The 14372-nt window shown below is 39.8% G+C and overlaps 1 long non-coding RNA gene and 6 other non-coding genes across 8 annotated transcripts; all 7 read left to right on the top strand.

Annotated features, from left to right (window-relative positions):
- Positions 1–9137: 9137 nt before the first annotated feature.
- Positions 9138–12567, top strand: LOC119780870. 2 transcript variants are annotated; one of them, XR_005280458.1, is made up of 10 exons: positions 9138–9638; positions 9811–9840; positions 10910–10938; positions 11122–11169; positions 11349–11377; positions 11564–11591; positions 11739–11803; positions 11993–12039; positions 12211–12229; positions 12430–12567. It is a non-coding gene; the product is annotated as an uncharacterized LOC119780870 (long non-coding RNA). The 2 variants fall into 2 exon arrangements; XR_005280457.1 differs by having other exon boundaries at positions 9142–9638; positions 11753–11803.
- LOC119780885 lies at positions 10758–10839 on the top strand. The gene has a single exon (XR_005280459.1). It is a non-coding gene; the product is annotated as a small nucleolar RNA SNORD24 (small nucleolar RNA).
- LOC119780887 lies at positions 10978–11060 on the top strand. The gene has a single exon (XR_005280461.1). It is a non-coding gene; the product is annotated as a small nucleolar RNA SNORD79 (small nucleolar RNA).
- LOC119780890 lies at positions 11206–11284 on the top strand. The gene has a single exon (XR_005280464.1). It is a non-coding gene; the product is annotated as a small nucleolar RNA snR60/Z15/Z230/Z193/J17 (small nucleolar RNA).
- On the top strand, positions 11413–11495 carry LOC119780889. The gene has a single exon (XR_005280463.1). It is a non-coding gene; the product is annotated as a small nucleolar RNA snR60/Z15/Z230/Z193/J17 (small nucleolar RNA).
- On the top strand, positions 12079–12143 carry LOC119780886. The gene has a single exon (XR_005280460.1). It is a non-coding gene; the product is annotated as a small nucleolar RNA SNORD78 (small nucleolar RNA).
- On the top strand, positions 12284–12357 carry LOC119780888. The gene has a single exon (XR_005280462.1). It is a non-coding gene; the product is annotated as a small nucleolar RNA SNORD47 (small nucleolar RNA).
- Positions 12568–14372: the final 1805 nt, after the last annotated feature.

Raw genomic sequence — 14372 nt, 5'->3', positions numbered from 1 at the left:
AAAAGATGTGCTCAAAAACTAAAAATCGAATCGAAACCCTCACTCAAATTAAATACAGCAGTTTTGTTTCCCCACTGGGTGTATTGTGAGGTAACTGTAACTTTCTCTTGTACAGCTTGTTAAAAATAGCATTATTGTCCCTCTGCCATGCATACAGTCTATGGGAGTGTCTGCCTGGGGACGTTATTAATTGCATCTTTCAGGATGGTGTTGGATGTTGAATGCTTTTTCCCCTCTCAAACCATCAAACTTTCCACTGTATCACTTTTGACCTTCTACCACATTTTAATAAGGATGAGTTGGAACAACACAGACTATTCAGAATAGTGCAGAAACTAGACATAAAGATGCAGTTATTATGAAAGCTTTCCATAAAATGCAAGTCAAACTACAGTTTTTTTTTTAATCTATTGGTACATTGTATTATCAGATTAAAATTTCCAGTCTTCCAGAAGAAAGGGGTTTTACATTTAAAATGCCATTTTCAATTTACCATGGGTATCAATTAAAATCGTCACCCTTCCTTCTTTATTTGACCTGTGGTGTAAACAGTTTGCTGAAGGAACAGTCCTCTCATGTGTTCCCTTGGCCTCTGCTTACCCTAAACAGACCACAGCAAATGGCTTTAAACTGTTATAGAGCAGTAGATTACAAATAAATGCAGAAAGTATTTTTATTTCAATTTCTGCTTTTATTCCACTAAAAACAAAAGAAAGCATGAGGTGGTTCTGGCCCATCTGCCAGAAAGCCTTGGTTAGACGAGCTGCAGTCTTAAAAGTATCCAAACTAAGACTGACTCCCATTTTAATCCTTACATTGGGATTTAAAAACCTGAACTCTACATTTTCGATGGATAGGCAGTTTCATTTATGTAGAATAGTAGGAGATTTGAGAAAGATGGTTTTGTAGCCCTTAGAAAAACTTTTTGCTGCTTTTTGTAACAAAGAACTGGGAGCTTTGGTTCCTCAGGTGTGTCTCTGCTCTATCACAGCCCATTGAAATGCGGTACTCTACTCTTATTGGTTTCAGAATCTACTGGTCTAACTTAAAGTGTTTCAAAAATATTCTTTTGGCATTATTCTTAGTCTTAAAAAGTAATCCCATATTTTCTATTTTTCCCTTTTATTTCATGTGATTTGTCCTCTAGAAAACAACAAAAAAAGGAAATATTAAATATAGTTACAAGAAGAAAAACAGCTCTATTCTGATTCATTAAGTAAAAAAAAAAAAACTACAATAAATATGCTCAATGTTGGCATTCTTACTTTATAAATGGTTCAGCACATTGGTGTAAAAGTCTTTTTATCACACTTTAAAGTGTCCAATCTGATCATTGAACATGTTTTCCTTTTGTTTAAGATAATGATTTAAGAAAAAAACGATTTAGAGAACATTATTATTTGGATAGATTATTTCTAGATAAATAATCTATCAAAAACAAGCTGGTTTATTATAAAAACAGCAGTCCTTCCTGTTAATTGACATGAGGAATTTGCATGTATTTGCTGTCAGACCTGTGGAACCACAGCTGCTGTCTGTTAACGTTTTAAATGCAGTAGAATAAGCAGCACTTGCCCTGATCAGAATAAAAACAGAAACATATAGGAAACAAAACCTTTGATTCTGTTGTGTTCTCATCAACAAAATAGATGGGGAAAGTAGCGTGCCATTTAGGGAACTTTTAATGGCTACTTGAAAAGATTCACAACTGATACAGCCTTCATTCCTAACTATACATTGTATCAATACGCGCAGTGCGCGACTAATTACTGCCGTATTACTACACAGAAAATAGTTCCTTTTAAACACAACTCCTCCCTTCTAGCTTTGAAGTACACTAGAAAAGCTATAATCTATGCTACATATTCTTTTTCTGTGTTCCTCTTTACTTAATAAAACTAAGTTTCAAATTACAGTCTCTTTGGGATAACTCTAAATCAACACTATCAATTAACTCACTTATCCTTCAAGTACTTAACCTAAGCTGTATCTTTTCAACTAACTAAACTAGACTATGACTCTAATCTCTGTGGAGGATGTCGCTCTCGTTCAGGATATCGCCTTTCTGGTACATCCGGAACAGGTCTAGAAGAAGCAGCTGGGCTATCCGTTGCTGGAGCAGTCTCTGCATTCGGTTTATCTGGTGGTTCTTCCAGGGGTTCGTCCGGTGGGTCACCAGGTGTGAAGTCCTCAGAACTGTCTGCACAGTCTGCATCACGGCATTGATCATTACTGGTGGAGTGACGGGTTCTAGCGTCCAGTAACTGATCCACATGTCTGCGCCAGATCAGTCCAGGTGGTACTCTCACCGTGTAAGTAAGTGGGCCCGTTTTGGAAACTATCTCACCAGTTTGCCACTTCTGATTCCCATGACGATAATCTCTGGCAAGCACAGGCTGGCCCTCATGGAAGGTTCTCAAGGGAAATTGCTTTTTCATCAGACTGCTTTGTTTCTTTGACACGTCCCGGTGCAGGTCTGGCTTTAGGAGGTCCAGACGGGATCTTAAGGATCTTCCCATGAACAGCACAGATGGTGTCTGACCTGTGGTGGAATGTTCTGTGTTGCGGTACGACAACAGGAAGTTGGCCAGTTTCTCTGATATGGACAAATAGGTGTTCGCCATGGCTTTCATGGATTGTTTGTAGGTCTGGACGAATCTCTCTGCAAGTCCATTTGTTGCAGGGTGAAACGGCACGGTGGTAATGTGCTTAATTCCATTTCCCTTCATGAACATCTGAAATTCCTCTGAAGTAAACTGGCTACCGTTGTCACTAACTAGCTGCTGTGGCAGTCCAGCACGAGCAAACAGAGTACGAAGAGCTTCAATCGTCGCTGCTGATGTGGCATTCTTCACAGGGAACACTTCAGGCCATTTCGAGTATGCATCGACGACCACTAGAAACATTCTGTCCAGAAAGGGACCTGCGTAGTCGATGTGAAGTCTCTGCCACACAGTTGAAGGCCACTCCCAGGTGTGTGGTGGAGCTATGTGCGGTTGACGCTGAGTTTGCAGGCATCCCGAGCATGACTTTGTGATGTCTTCAATCTCGTGGTCAATGCCAGGCCACCAGACATGGCTTCTGGCCAGGCTTTTCATTTTAACCACACCTTGATGTCCATCGTGAAGAGACTCTAGCACTCTGTTTCGAAGCTTTGGTGGTATGATAACTCTGGTGCCCCACATCACACAGCCTTGGCATAGGGACAACTGTTCACGTCGGTTTGCGTACTCAGGTAGGTCGGCATTACCCTTCCGGGGCCACCCCTTCACCGTCAAGTCGTAGACTCTCACCATTGTGGGGTCACGACCCGTTTCCCTCTTCACCTCCAGAAAAGTGACAGGTAAATTGTCCATCTGCGTCATGTGAAAAAGGTCAGCTGGATCTGAAAACACAGACGTGCCACCTGACTCGAGGGGAAGGCGAGAAAGGCCATCTGCATTTCCATGAAGCTTGGTGCCTTTGAACTCAATCGTGTAATCATGAGCTCCTAGAAACAATGACCATCTCTGCAGACGTGCCGCCATCATAATAGGAACGGACTTGCTGGGATTGAAAATAGCCACTAGAGGCTGATGGTCAGTGATCAGTGTGAAGTGTTTACCATACAGGTATTGGTTAAACTTCTTAACCCCCCAGACTAAGCTCAAACCCTCACGGTCAATTTGGGCATAGTTCTGCTCAGCTTTGTTCAAAGACCTGGAGGCGAAGGCAATAGGCCGTTCAGAGCCGTCCTTCATCTTGTGGGAAAGCACAGCGCCAATCCCGTATGGTGATGCGTCACAGGCTAAACGCAGTGGCAAATTGGGGTTGTAGTGCGTCAGCACTTTCTCTGACGTTATCAGTTGCTTTGCTGCCATGAACGCCTGTTCGCAGGACTTCGACCATCTCCATACAGTTTTCACTTGTAACAGACTGTTCAATGGATGTAACACCGTCTCGATGTTTGGCAAAAATTTGGCGTAATAATTGACAAGGCCCAAAAAGGAGCGTAACTGACTGACATTCTCGGGCCTGGGTGCCTTCAAGACTGCATCCACCTTATCTTGTGCCTTGTGAAGACCATCTTTGTCGATCTTGTGACCGCAGTACTCAATTGAGTCCTTGAAAAACTCACATTTTTCTTTGTTCACTCTGAGTCCAAAGTCTGATAGCCTCTTTAAGACTGTCTCAAGGTTGGTCAGATGTGTGTTTTCATCACTGCCTGTCACAAGAATATCGTCTAAATAGCACTGAGTGCCAGGGATGTCTTGAAGAACTTGGTCTATTGCTCTTTGCCATACAGCAGGGGCTGACGCTATCCCAAAAACCAGACGGTTATATTGAAACAACCCCTTATGGGTGTTAATGGTTAGATATTTCTTTGGTGAGTCTTCCAACTCCATTTGGAGGTAGGCCTGCGCTAAGTCAATCTTAGAGAAATGCTGGCCACCAGCCAATGAGGCAAAGATATCCCCTATCCGGGGTAGCGGATACTGGTCTGCTTGGAGCACTGGATTTATGCTGACTTTAAAGTCGCCACAGATGCGTAAAGCACCACTCTTCTTTACGACCGGCACAATGGGTGTGGCCCACTCTGACCACTCCACCTTTGACAAGATACCTTGGTCCTCAAGGCGCTTGAGCTCTGCTTCCACCTTTGGGCGTAATGCATAAGGCAGGTTACGGGCTTTGTGGAATTTTGGTTGAGCATTTTCAGTTAAAACTATTTTGGCTTTGATCTGTGCCAGCGTTCCAATTCCATCTTGAAAAACTGGGGCGTAGCGATCCAGTACGTTCCTCAGTCGTTCTGGGGTAGACGTGCTTTCGCTGGACATCTCCATCACTTTGATTGATTTCCAGTTAAGCTGGATGCTACGCAGCCACTCTCGTCCAAATAATGGCACATTGTCACTTTGCACCACATACAGATCCAGTACTCTCTTTGTTTTCTCATATTTGACTTTCACCTTTAATTTCCCCATTGGGGAGACTTTTTCTCCTGTATAAGTCTTAAGTGTGACTGGGGTATGTTTCAGTTTCAATTTGCCAAATTTGTTCTTGTAATCTTTGTAGGATATGATTGACAAGGCTGACCCAGTGTCTAACTCCATTTTGAGTTTCTGTCCCTCAATTTCAGGTGTCACCCAAAAAACATTTTGTCTGTTTCCTTTTACTGAGTGAAGCTCGAGGCAAGCCAATTCCTGCTCATACTCATCTGAATTAGACTCATTCAATTCATTGACACTTTTATTTCTCCATTTTACATTTGTTTTTCTCTCTTTTTGTTTCGTTTTGCACACTTTTTGGATATGCCCCCTTCTGTTGCACTGGTTACAGTCTTTGTCTTTGAACCAACATTCATCGGGGCTGTGGGATTTCTTTCCACATCGGAAACAAGCTGTCATCTTTTCAGCACGTTTTGTTGTCATTTTGTTTACTGTACATTCGCTAGACGAAGCTGTCTTCTTTTGTAATTCAACTGCATCCTTAGCAGCGGTCTCCACTGAGATGGCTATCTCCAGAGCGCGCGCAAGCGTCAGATCCTTCTCCTTAAGGAGCCGCTTCTGTGTGCCCTCGTGCACGAGACCACACACCAAACGATCACGCAGCGCGTCTGACAGTCCCTCCTTGAACTCGCAATGCTCTGATAGCCTGCATAATTCAGCCATGTAGTCCGTGACTGACTCATTTTTCTTTTGATTTCTATTGTGAAATCTAAATCTTTCTGCAATGATCAGCGGTTTGGGGTTTAAATGCTCTTGCAGCACTTTCACAATTTCTTCGTATGATTTACTTGCTGGCTTATTTGGTGACATCAAATTCCGAAGTAAATTGTAGGTCTTTGGACCCATTACGCTGAGAAGCACGGCCACTTTCCGATCATTTTCGATTTTATTAGCCACAATGTACTGTTCCACTCTTTCAATGTATGTAGCCCAATCTTCCACTGTACTATCAAACGCACCAATCTGTCCCACAAATCCGGCCATTTTCTTTGAATCCTGACGGTTTCACTAGTTAACACAGTCCTCTTTTATTTCGTGTAAAGTTACTTCCGTTTTTTTTTTTTTTTTTTTTTCAGGTTACTCACGACCTCGGATCCTTTTGTTGTCCTCCTCCCTTCTTTGCGAGCTGGACGCCTTTTTTTTTTCTTCTTTTTTTTCTTCCTTGCGTCGCTTGGGGGTAGGCAAAAACAGCCGTGGAAGGTTGAAAGGAGACAATTTTCACTTCCAGTTAACATCCACTTCACGTTAGGTTCGAGACTCGTCGCCAATTGTTGTGTTCTCATCAACAAAATAGACGGGGAAAGTAGCGTGCCATTTAGGGAACTTTTAATGGCTACTTGAAAAGATTCACAACTGATACAGCCTTCATTCCTAACTATACATTGTATCAATACGCTCAGGGCCGGATTTATCAAGATCCAATTTTGCGTGCAGTAATTTGCGCTCGCAAACTGGAATTTTGCGCGAGGGGCTGAACCATGGTTTGCGGGTGATTTAACAAGAGTGATTGCGTAACTGGTGGAAGGTGCAAAACTGTTGGAGACGCCCTATTTAAATGATGGTTTTGCGCGTTTTGTGGTTTGCGGCAAAGTAGTTTGTAGTCTGTACAAACTAGTGCATTAAGAAATTTAAATATTACAGTGACCCCCAACAAAAAAAAAAAGTAAATATATATATATATATATATATATATATATTTATAAATTGGCAACCTTTATTCCCTAAGGTGGTATGTGCTGCAGTAAAAAAAAAAAAAAAAAAAAACAAAAACAGGTGTTTTGTATTGGCCTGTGACTGTGGATGAGATCCCCGCAGCATTTGGCACGTTGCTCCACAGGCGCAGGGGGAGAACCCCGACCCCGTCGGACAGCACTTCTGAAAAAACGAGATTGGGAGATCCCAGCTCTCGCTCCAACCGTACGCTGGAATGACCCAGATGCAAAAAAGTGCAATGTTGCAAGGAGTTTTGTGATATCTGGTATTGCGTGGGTCCTCCTTGCGGCTGGCTCCAAATCCATTCGGAGTTCCCCCAACAGCTCCAAAATGGCAATGCTGGATAAACGATATGTTTTGATGATCGTTTCCTCGTTCATTGCAAAAATATTCACACGGAGTGAAAAAATGCGTTCTCTGCGTCTCCTTGCTTTATTTCCATGTCTCCTTCTTGCGACAATAACTGCTGCCATGTGTGCGCAATTACGCATACAGACCATTTGCACCTTCTTTTGAAACGTGTTAAATATAGAGTCAGATACCGTTAGCAAAATTGCGTTCAAGTTTGATAAATCACTTTGCGAGTGCTAAATTAATATATTTACATGTTCTCCTCCCACAAGACGCACTTTAGCGTGTAAACGCCCCATATTGCATATTCATTGCAGAAAAAGTACTAAATGGATCAGAGGCGCTATTTAGCACGTTTTAAAGACCAAATGCTTTTAGCACGCTGTTGATAGATCAGTTTGTACATTTTTTAGCGTGCGCAGTGAAATAGCTCACGTTTTAATACACGCAAACCTTTGATAGATCCGGCCCTCAGTGCGCGACTAATTACTGCCGTATTACTACACAGAAAATAGTTCCTTTTAAACACAACAGATTCATTAGTCTTTAAATCTTTACAAAGCTGTAGATAGGGCTTTAAAAGTCAAACAGGGGAGTCTTGCCTTCTAGGGCGCTGAAAGGGCACATCCCTGGCTTATCCAGAGGGTCACTAAAGAAGTCAGAACATGCTGCAGCCATAGATTAAGGCCAGTTTCTTAAGATTAGGCAAAAAATGCTTCCTTTCTTCAGAAGACTGAAATCACTGATGACCAAAAATAAAATCTTGTGTCATTTGTGGGAATGCCTCTTGGTTATTCCCAGGATCTTTGTGAAAATATGTTGTGGATTAATGAGACAAATCTACAGCTCTATGGAGGGTGTGCCTCTTTAGGTCTGGCTTAAAACTAGTGCAAATGCGAAAGAAACAGCTACAGTCCAGCAAGGTGGTGGTCGTTTGATGGTCCAGGGGTTCTTCAGGTCGAACAGTGAATTCTGCTCTACAACAGAAAGTCCAGAAAGAGACTGATCTTGATTTGACCTCAAAGTAAAGTGCATTTGGGTTATGCAGCTGACAACGATCCAAGGTTTTCCAGTAATTCCGTACTGATAAAATCTTTTCTGTGACCTAGTCAAAGTCTGAAAAAAATCCAATTAGAGTGCTACAATGATGTGAAAGACTTACTTGTTACTGCTAACTCTTACTTTTTAAGGTAAGGCCAAATTTTTTTGAATAACATATTTATATAAATGAAAATATATGGAGCTAATCCTTTTATCATACCACCACGCCTGAGATCCCAGAAAACGGGGCAGGGAGTATTTGTAGGCCCACAGATCTCTGTGTCCACATTGCATCCAAGCCTAAATCATTTCTACTAATATTAAATAATTGTACATTCCAATAATTAATAATGAAAGGCTGCCATGACAGTCTTAATTTAAGCAGCCGAAAGTATTACGTAAATGTCTTCTTACAACAGGACAAGGAAACCTTACAATAAGAACACGCTAATCGGAAGCAATAAGTATGATTAAACTAAAATTTACAGAAAGGTGGCAGATAGAATGATGTGAAAATAATGTTATTGTATGATTAAAAAGAGGGTAGGAGAGATGAGAGAAGATTAAGACTGAGACATAATAGAACTTAACAGTTCAATACAGAAACATAATGGCAGCTTTTGATATTAGGGATATCAGACAGTAGAGCAAAGGTATGTAGAAGATATGATAGAAAAAAGATTAATGTTGGATGCATTTAAAGAGCATGGAGAAACATTTATTTAAAAAAAAAAGTATAGGAAAATTCAAATGGCAGCAATATGTACAGTTTAATTCGTTTTTTTAATAACTAATTAACTAATTTCACGTTTAATTAGGTTTTTTTTTGTTTGTTTGTTTTTTGAGAAAAATAAAATAACAGAATGTCATTATTCTTAAAAATTAAAACATTTTGAGCCACACTCCGTACCAGTAGATGGTGGTAATGCGACTTTATTTTTTTTTTTGCCAACATAAATCGTACTTTGTTTCCCATGATCCTTTGCGAGGTTTTCTATAAAACCCCCTTGCGCCGATTGCCCACTCCCATTCCTCCTGACTCCAAGGTAAGGTTCTTGTCTTAGAGTTGCCGTAGACGTATGGAGCTGTTATTTTCCCTTTTTATTTTTGTCTTTTAATTTTCTGCATCTGTTGGTGCAGTTTACATTTATTTTTAATTAATATGAATTAAAATGTTGCTTTTAGATGGATTCTCCCCTCTAGGCCTCAGCCACGTGTTAGAATGTAGCTGGTTAAAGCAGCCCTGCTGCACCTTCATTCAGGCCAGAAATCAGTGCTTCCCATGGATGAATGATGTAACTTTGTGTTGTTAGGGACATCTGAGTAAATGTGATGAGATACGACACTCTGACTCCATGGGAAAGTTTCTGTGACCACAGGCGAGGCTGGCTATGCTGGCTGCGCAGCTCCTGCTAGGAGCAGGCCGCATTTAGAATAGCCCAATCAAGTTTTCACTTAACTTGAAAGTATGTTCTAATAGTTTTCTCCTTCTTTTAAGGAAGCAATGGATCGCTTACCTTATGTGAATCTCCACCAAATGTGTTGGTGCGTATATTTCCTTTATCACTGAATTACATTATGATGTGATGGTCAATGATTATTTTGTAAGAGTAGTGGACAGAAAAGATTTCTGAGAAATTTTAACAATGAGGCTTTTGTATTTAATTCTTAAGATTAGTTGATTTCCTTAACCGCACTAACGGTGATGCCTTCACAGGTTTTCGGGTAACCCAGGTTCCTGAAGGAGGTAAGTCTCTCCAGTTTAAGCACCTGGAAGCGGATTTTCCCCAAGGTGTTTCCTGTACTTTTTAAAAGTTTCATTTCCACAAGTTAAACCCTGAAAAATATTTAACTTGAATATATAGCTGATTTCAGTACAGTCTGGATGCATGAAGTGAGCACTATCTGTTTAATTTTAAGGCTGTAATTAAATCTTTAGTCAACTGATGTACAGATACTGATTCAAGCCATTTGTAGGAAGCCATCTTGAGATTAATGATCATAACCTTATAAGTAATTGTGCATTATTTAGAAGGGTGTCATTTATTACAAACACTATTAGTTATGCTTATCCCATTTTACTAAAACAAATAAATGAGTAGTCTTATGATCAGATTTTGCTGTGTAAAAAAGAAAATAAAAATGCTTAATGCAGATTGAAAAAATGCAGATGCATTGTATGATCTGATTTAAATAAGGGAAACTGATTGTAATTTGAGTAGAAGTGAAGTGATTAACTTAAGCTATTGAAATGTATTAATCGTTTATCATTACCTGGAGTGTAGAGAATTAAACATGCCTGACAGCAAACCAGCTTGAGCAATTATACCAAAATTGTATAAAGAGTAAATGTCTTGCATTTATTCTAAAATATTTTTCGTCTCAATATACTCTATCCAGACCTCAGAAAGTTTTTAGTTTCACCTGGTTTAATTTTGCAAAAAATTTTTAAAAAGCTATTGCTGTCCCATTATTAATAGCAAAAATCGAGATTAATAGTTAAGTTGCAACCCTAAATTGGAGATATTGTCTGAGCCTTTTCCTCACCAGCTCTTGTTCTGTGTACATGGAGAGTTGGCGAAATTGTGCCAGAAACGCTGGTGTCATTACATCAAATGAAGCACCCATGGGAAACAATCTTGCCTCCTAATGCTGTTAACTTTGTGCCACAATGATGACAATTATTTGCTACTCTCGACTAGATGGATGACGATATAGCAACCACCAATAATCACATTCTGAGGCACATGGGAGTGGGGGTGTACTACATTTTATTCTGATTCTTTTATTTTAATATTGCTCTATTCATCTTTCAGGTACCGCCACCAATCTGGATGACATGCAGGTAATGAGTCACTTAACTGATACCTGATATTTTCTTCATGACTGTATGTGATGAATTTTGTTTATAAAACAATGGGAATCTCTCTGAAAAAGAGTGAAAGAGGACTTTCTTCTGACACAGCCGTAAATTAGGAGAGTAAATCATTTAAACTGGAACTCTTAATAATCAGCCTTTCCTCTGCAGGTTCTTTGCCTCTCCTGCCTTCTGATCCAGGTCTTGGATCAGCTATAGGTATGTTTACACAGGAACTAGTCTATGGTATCATAGCTGATCCAGTGATGATTTCATAGTTCAGCAGATTACTATGAAGAAGAAACCTGTCTTTCGCTCCTATCTGATGCATCAGCTTTACCAACCTTAGCCCATATATTTGACAGTAGCCTTTGGTTAATTAACTGTCTGTCCTTCAGGAACCAGAGTCTGGAGCCAGTGGATGAAGGTAAGCTTTAAACCCACAGTAAATCTCTGTAAGGTTCGATACAATGATGACTGCATAGTTCAGCAGATTATTCCATGAAGATTACATTCTTGTCTTTCGCTCCTAGCTGATGTATCGACCAGATATCTGTATGTTTTGGATGTTTAAAAGTCAATGTTGACAAGTTGTATCTCTGCCTCCTTGTAGAAATGGACATCTCCCTGTAGCTCTGCAGGTAATTAAATTTATCGTTTGAAGTTAAATGAAGTTCAGATGTGATGAGTTTGAATCAGGTCTCTGATCCAGTTGAGGACATGAGTAATTCTCTGATCTGGGTTTAGTACTAATTGAATGATTTAATTGTTGCATCATTTTAAATGAGCTTTTTATTCACAGAGCCTCTGGGGTGTGACTCTTCCTGAAGAACTGAAGACATTTGGAAACATGGTGAGTGATATCTTAAACTGTTGGGCTTGTCCTACCTGGGTGGGATTGGCTGACTGCTCTGACCTGTGATGAAGTATTGAAGACTGATTAACCATGATGTGTTATATTAGCTCTAGCTGACATGGTCAGGTTTAGGGGAGGGGCCCTCTTTCTGGATTGTGTATGTGACTAATGCCTTTGTATTTTCAGGTTGACCAATTCTGAACTGCAACTTGAAATTAAGAACTCCAGTTTTGGTAAGAAAATAATCTAATGTGGCAGAATTTAAATATGGGTTTCATTGATGTCCAAACAAATGTCTGACCTGAACTATAATGTGGACAAAATGTTACTGAGAGAAACCCAGGAAAATGGAGACTTTAAAGTAGGAGGGTGACTTGTAATAAGGCTTGTTCTTGTCTTTACAGGAAATCATCTCATGTGAAGGTAAGTTTTTAATATTAGTTTATAGAAATACTTGGTTTGAATGAACTGACCTTCAGCCAGTGATGAATAGATTTTGCCATATGATTGAGTGTTGATTATAACCCAACCGTTCCATTATTTCTGAGGTTTTTGGTCAGTCAAGAGCTTATTTGTTCTAATCTTTGATGGTCTTGATTCTAAACGGCAGCTGTTTCTTGCAGGTGCAGAGATGAAAGTGGGAGACCATGGAGTATGGTGACCTGGATGGACCGAGTTGGTGGAGTTTCAAGCAGTGATGGACTGGCATAAAAATTTACAATAAATCTACACTACTAAAAAAAATTAAAGGAACTTTTTTTAATCTGAGTATAGTGTCAAGTTTATTAAACTTTTGGGATATTGGTCATTTAAGTAGCAGTTGGGGTAATCAATTCCAGCTGCTTTAGTGTTAATGAAATTCACAGCAGGTGCACTAGAGGGGAAACAATCAAAACAGGAATGGTTTTACAGGTGGAGGCCACTGACATTCCCCCCTCATCTTTTCTGACTTTTTCACCAGTTTTGCATTTGGCTAGGGCCACTGTCACTACTGTTAGCATGAGGCGCTACCTGGACCCTACAGAGGTTGCACCGGCAGTCCAACTCCTCCAGGATGGCACATCAATATGTGCCATTGCCAGGTTTGTCTCCCAGCACAATCTCTGCAGATTCAAGGAGATGGGCAGTTACTCTAGGAGAGCTAGTCCGTATCGGCGTAAATAAACAGCATTTTCCCCTATTGAGATCTTTTCAAAGTGTTCCTTTGAGTAGTAGTTGAACATAAATCTGTCTGCTTTTATCATAGCAATATTTTTTTCTTTTTGTTTCATCTTGTGTGACCAAAGCATTCAGCCCCTTCTGGGACACTATTGATGGCATTTCTACTTGGAAATTGAAAACCTTCAGTTATTGATCTGAGGTGTTAGACGCAGCAAAACTGGGTAAATGGCACTGTAATAGGCTCGGACATGGTTTAGATAAAGTACCTGCTTATTTCCATTGGGCAGTTGTAGAAAATCTGGTATTCAAATTAAAATGAGCAATTTTGATATTTTTTCATTCATCAAATGGTAAAAAGTGTCAAAAGATTTATATATTTTTTTCAGATTTAAACCAGGTTCAACTAAAACCTTTCACGTGGATAGAGCTTTGACAAAAAAAATTACACTTTTTTTTTTTTAAATTGGGCATTACTGAGTGGGTCGCTCTTTGCTAAAGGAGTGTTTTAAAGGTTTATACTGTCAATCAATTAGCTGAATTTTTATCAATTTTCAAAGTTCCCATTTCATGATAATACATTTACATACACATTTAAGTGAGAAGCACTTCCTGATAACTGCTGTAAATGGAGGTATAGACTGGTGGGCATGTTGAATTTAACATTTTCAAAGATACCAATATTCTAGAAAATCTGCAGCATGCTGTCTAAAGAAATTTTAAAATTCTACTGCATCTTTATTTCAAACGTACAAAATCTTAAAATTTCCTTATTCCGTGATGCACTTTCACATGACAGAGGGAAACAAATCGCATACCTGTGATTTTTACCTGGTAGGTGCTGACCTAGGCTCAGTCATTTAAAAGCTTCATTTAAATTCCTTCAAAGATTTACTCTTGAATGCTAAATTGTCTACAGTGTACAACTAAATGCACTTCCAGGATTCCCTTTTGGAAACCTTTTCCAAACCTTTCTAGAATATCCCTGGTTTCTGAGCTGAAATTTTCATGAAAGTGATTACAAGTTGGGAAGTACCTACTCACTGAGAGAAGTTCTGAGTTTTGTGACTGAAATTTAAATATTGAACAGTTAAAGCAACTAATGTTAAAGATTAAATAAAATTGATGTGGGCAGGTTCAGACTAGATAATAAATGAGCTATAAGTCACTACCAAATTGAAGGATTGCACAATGATGGAACATTGCTTATTACATTTTCCAACTCTTTGATTGTAACCGAGCGATCTGGGTTCGTAAGCAACAAACAGGACAGGAGACGGGCCAGAATGTTCAACGGTAACCCAGCTTCCGGTTCTCTTTATTCTTCTACACCCAACAAAACTCAATGGCTCCCCCTGCCGTAAAACTCAGCGAACTGTCGCTCTCCGACAACTGGGAAGGACGACCC

The sequence above is a fragment of the Cyprinodon tularosa genome, unplaced genomic scaffold (genome assembly GCF_016077235.1).
Source record: "Cyprinodon tularosa strain WSP-4 unplaced genomic scaffold, ASM1607723v1 ctg167, whole genome shotgun sequence".
In the NCBI taxonomy this organism is placed as follows: domain Eukaryota; kingdom Metazoa; phylum Chordata; class Actinopteri; order Cyprinodontiformes; family Cyprinodontidae; genus Cyprinodon; species Cyprinodon tularosa.
Note: the sequence above shows the minus strand (reverse complement) of the source record. Positions and strands in the feature narration are given on the sequence as shown.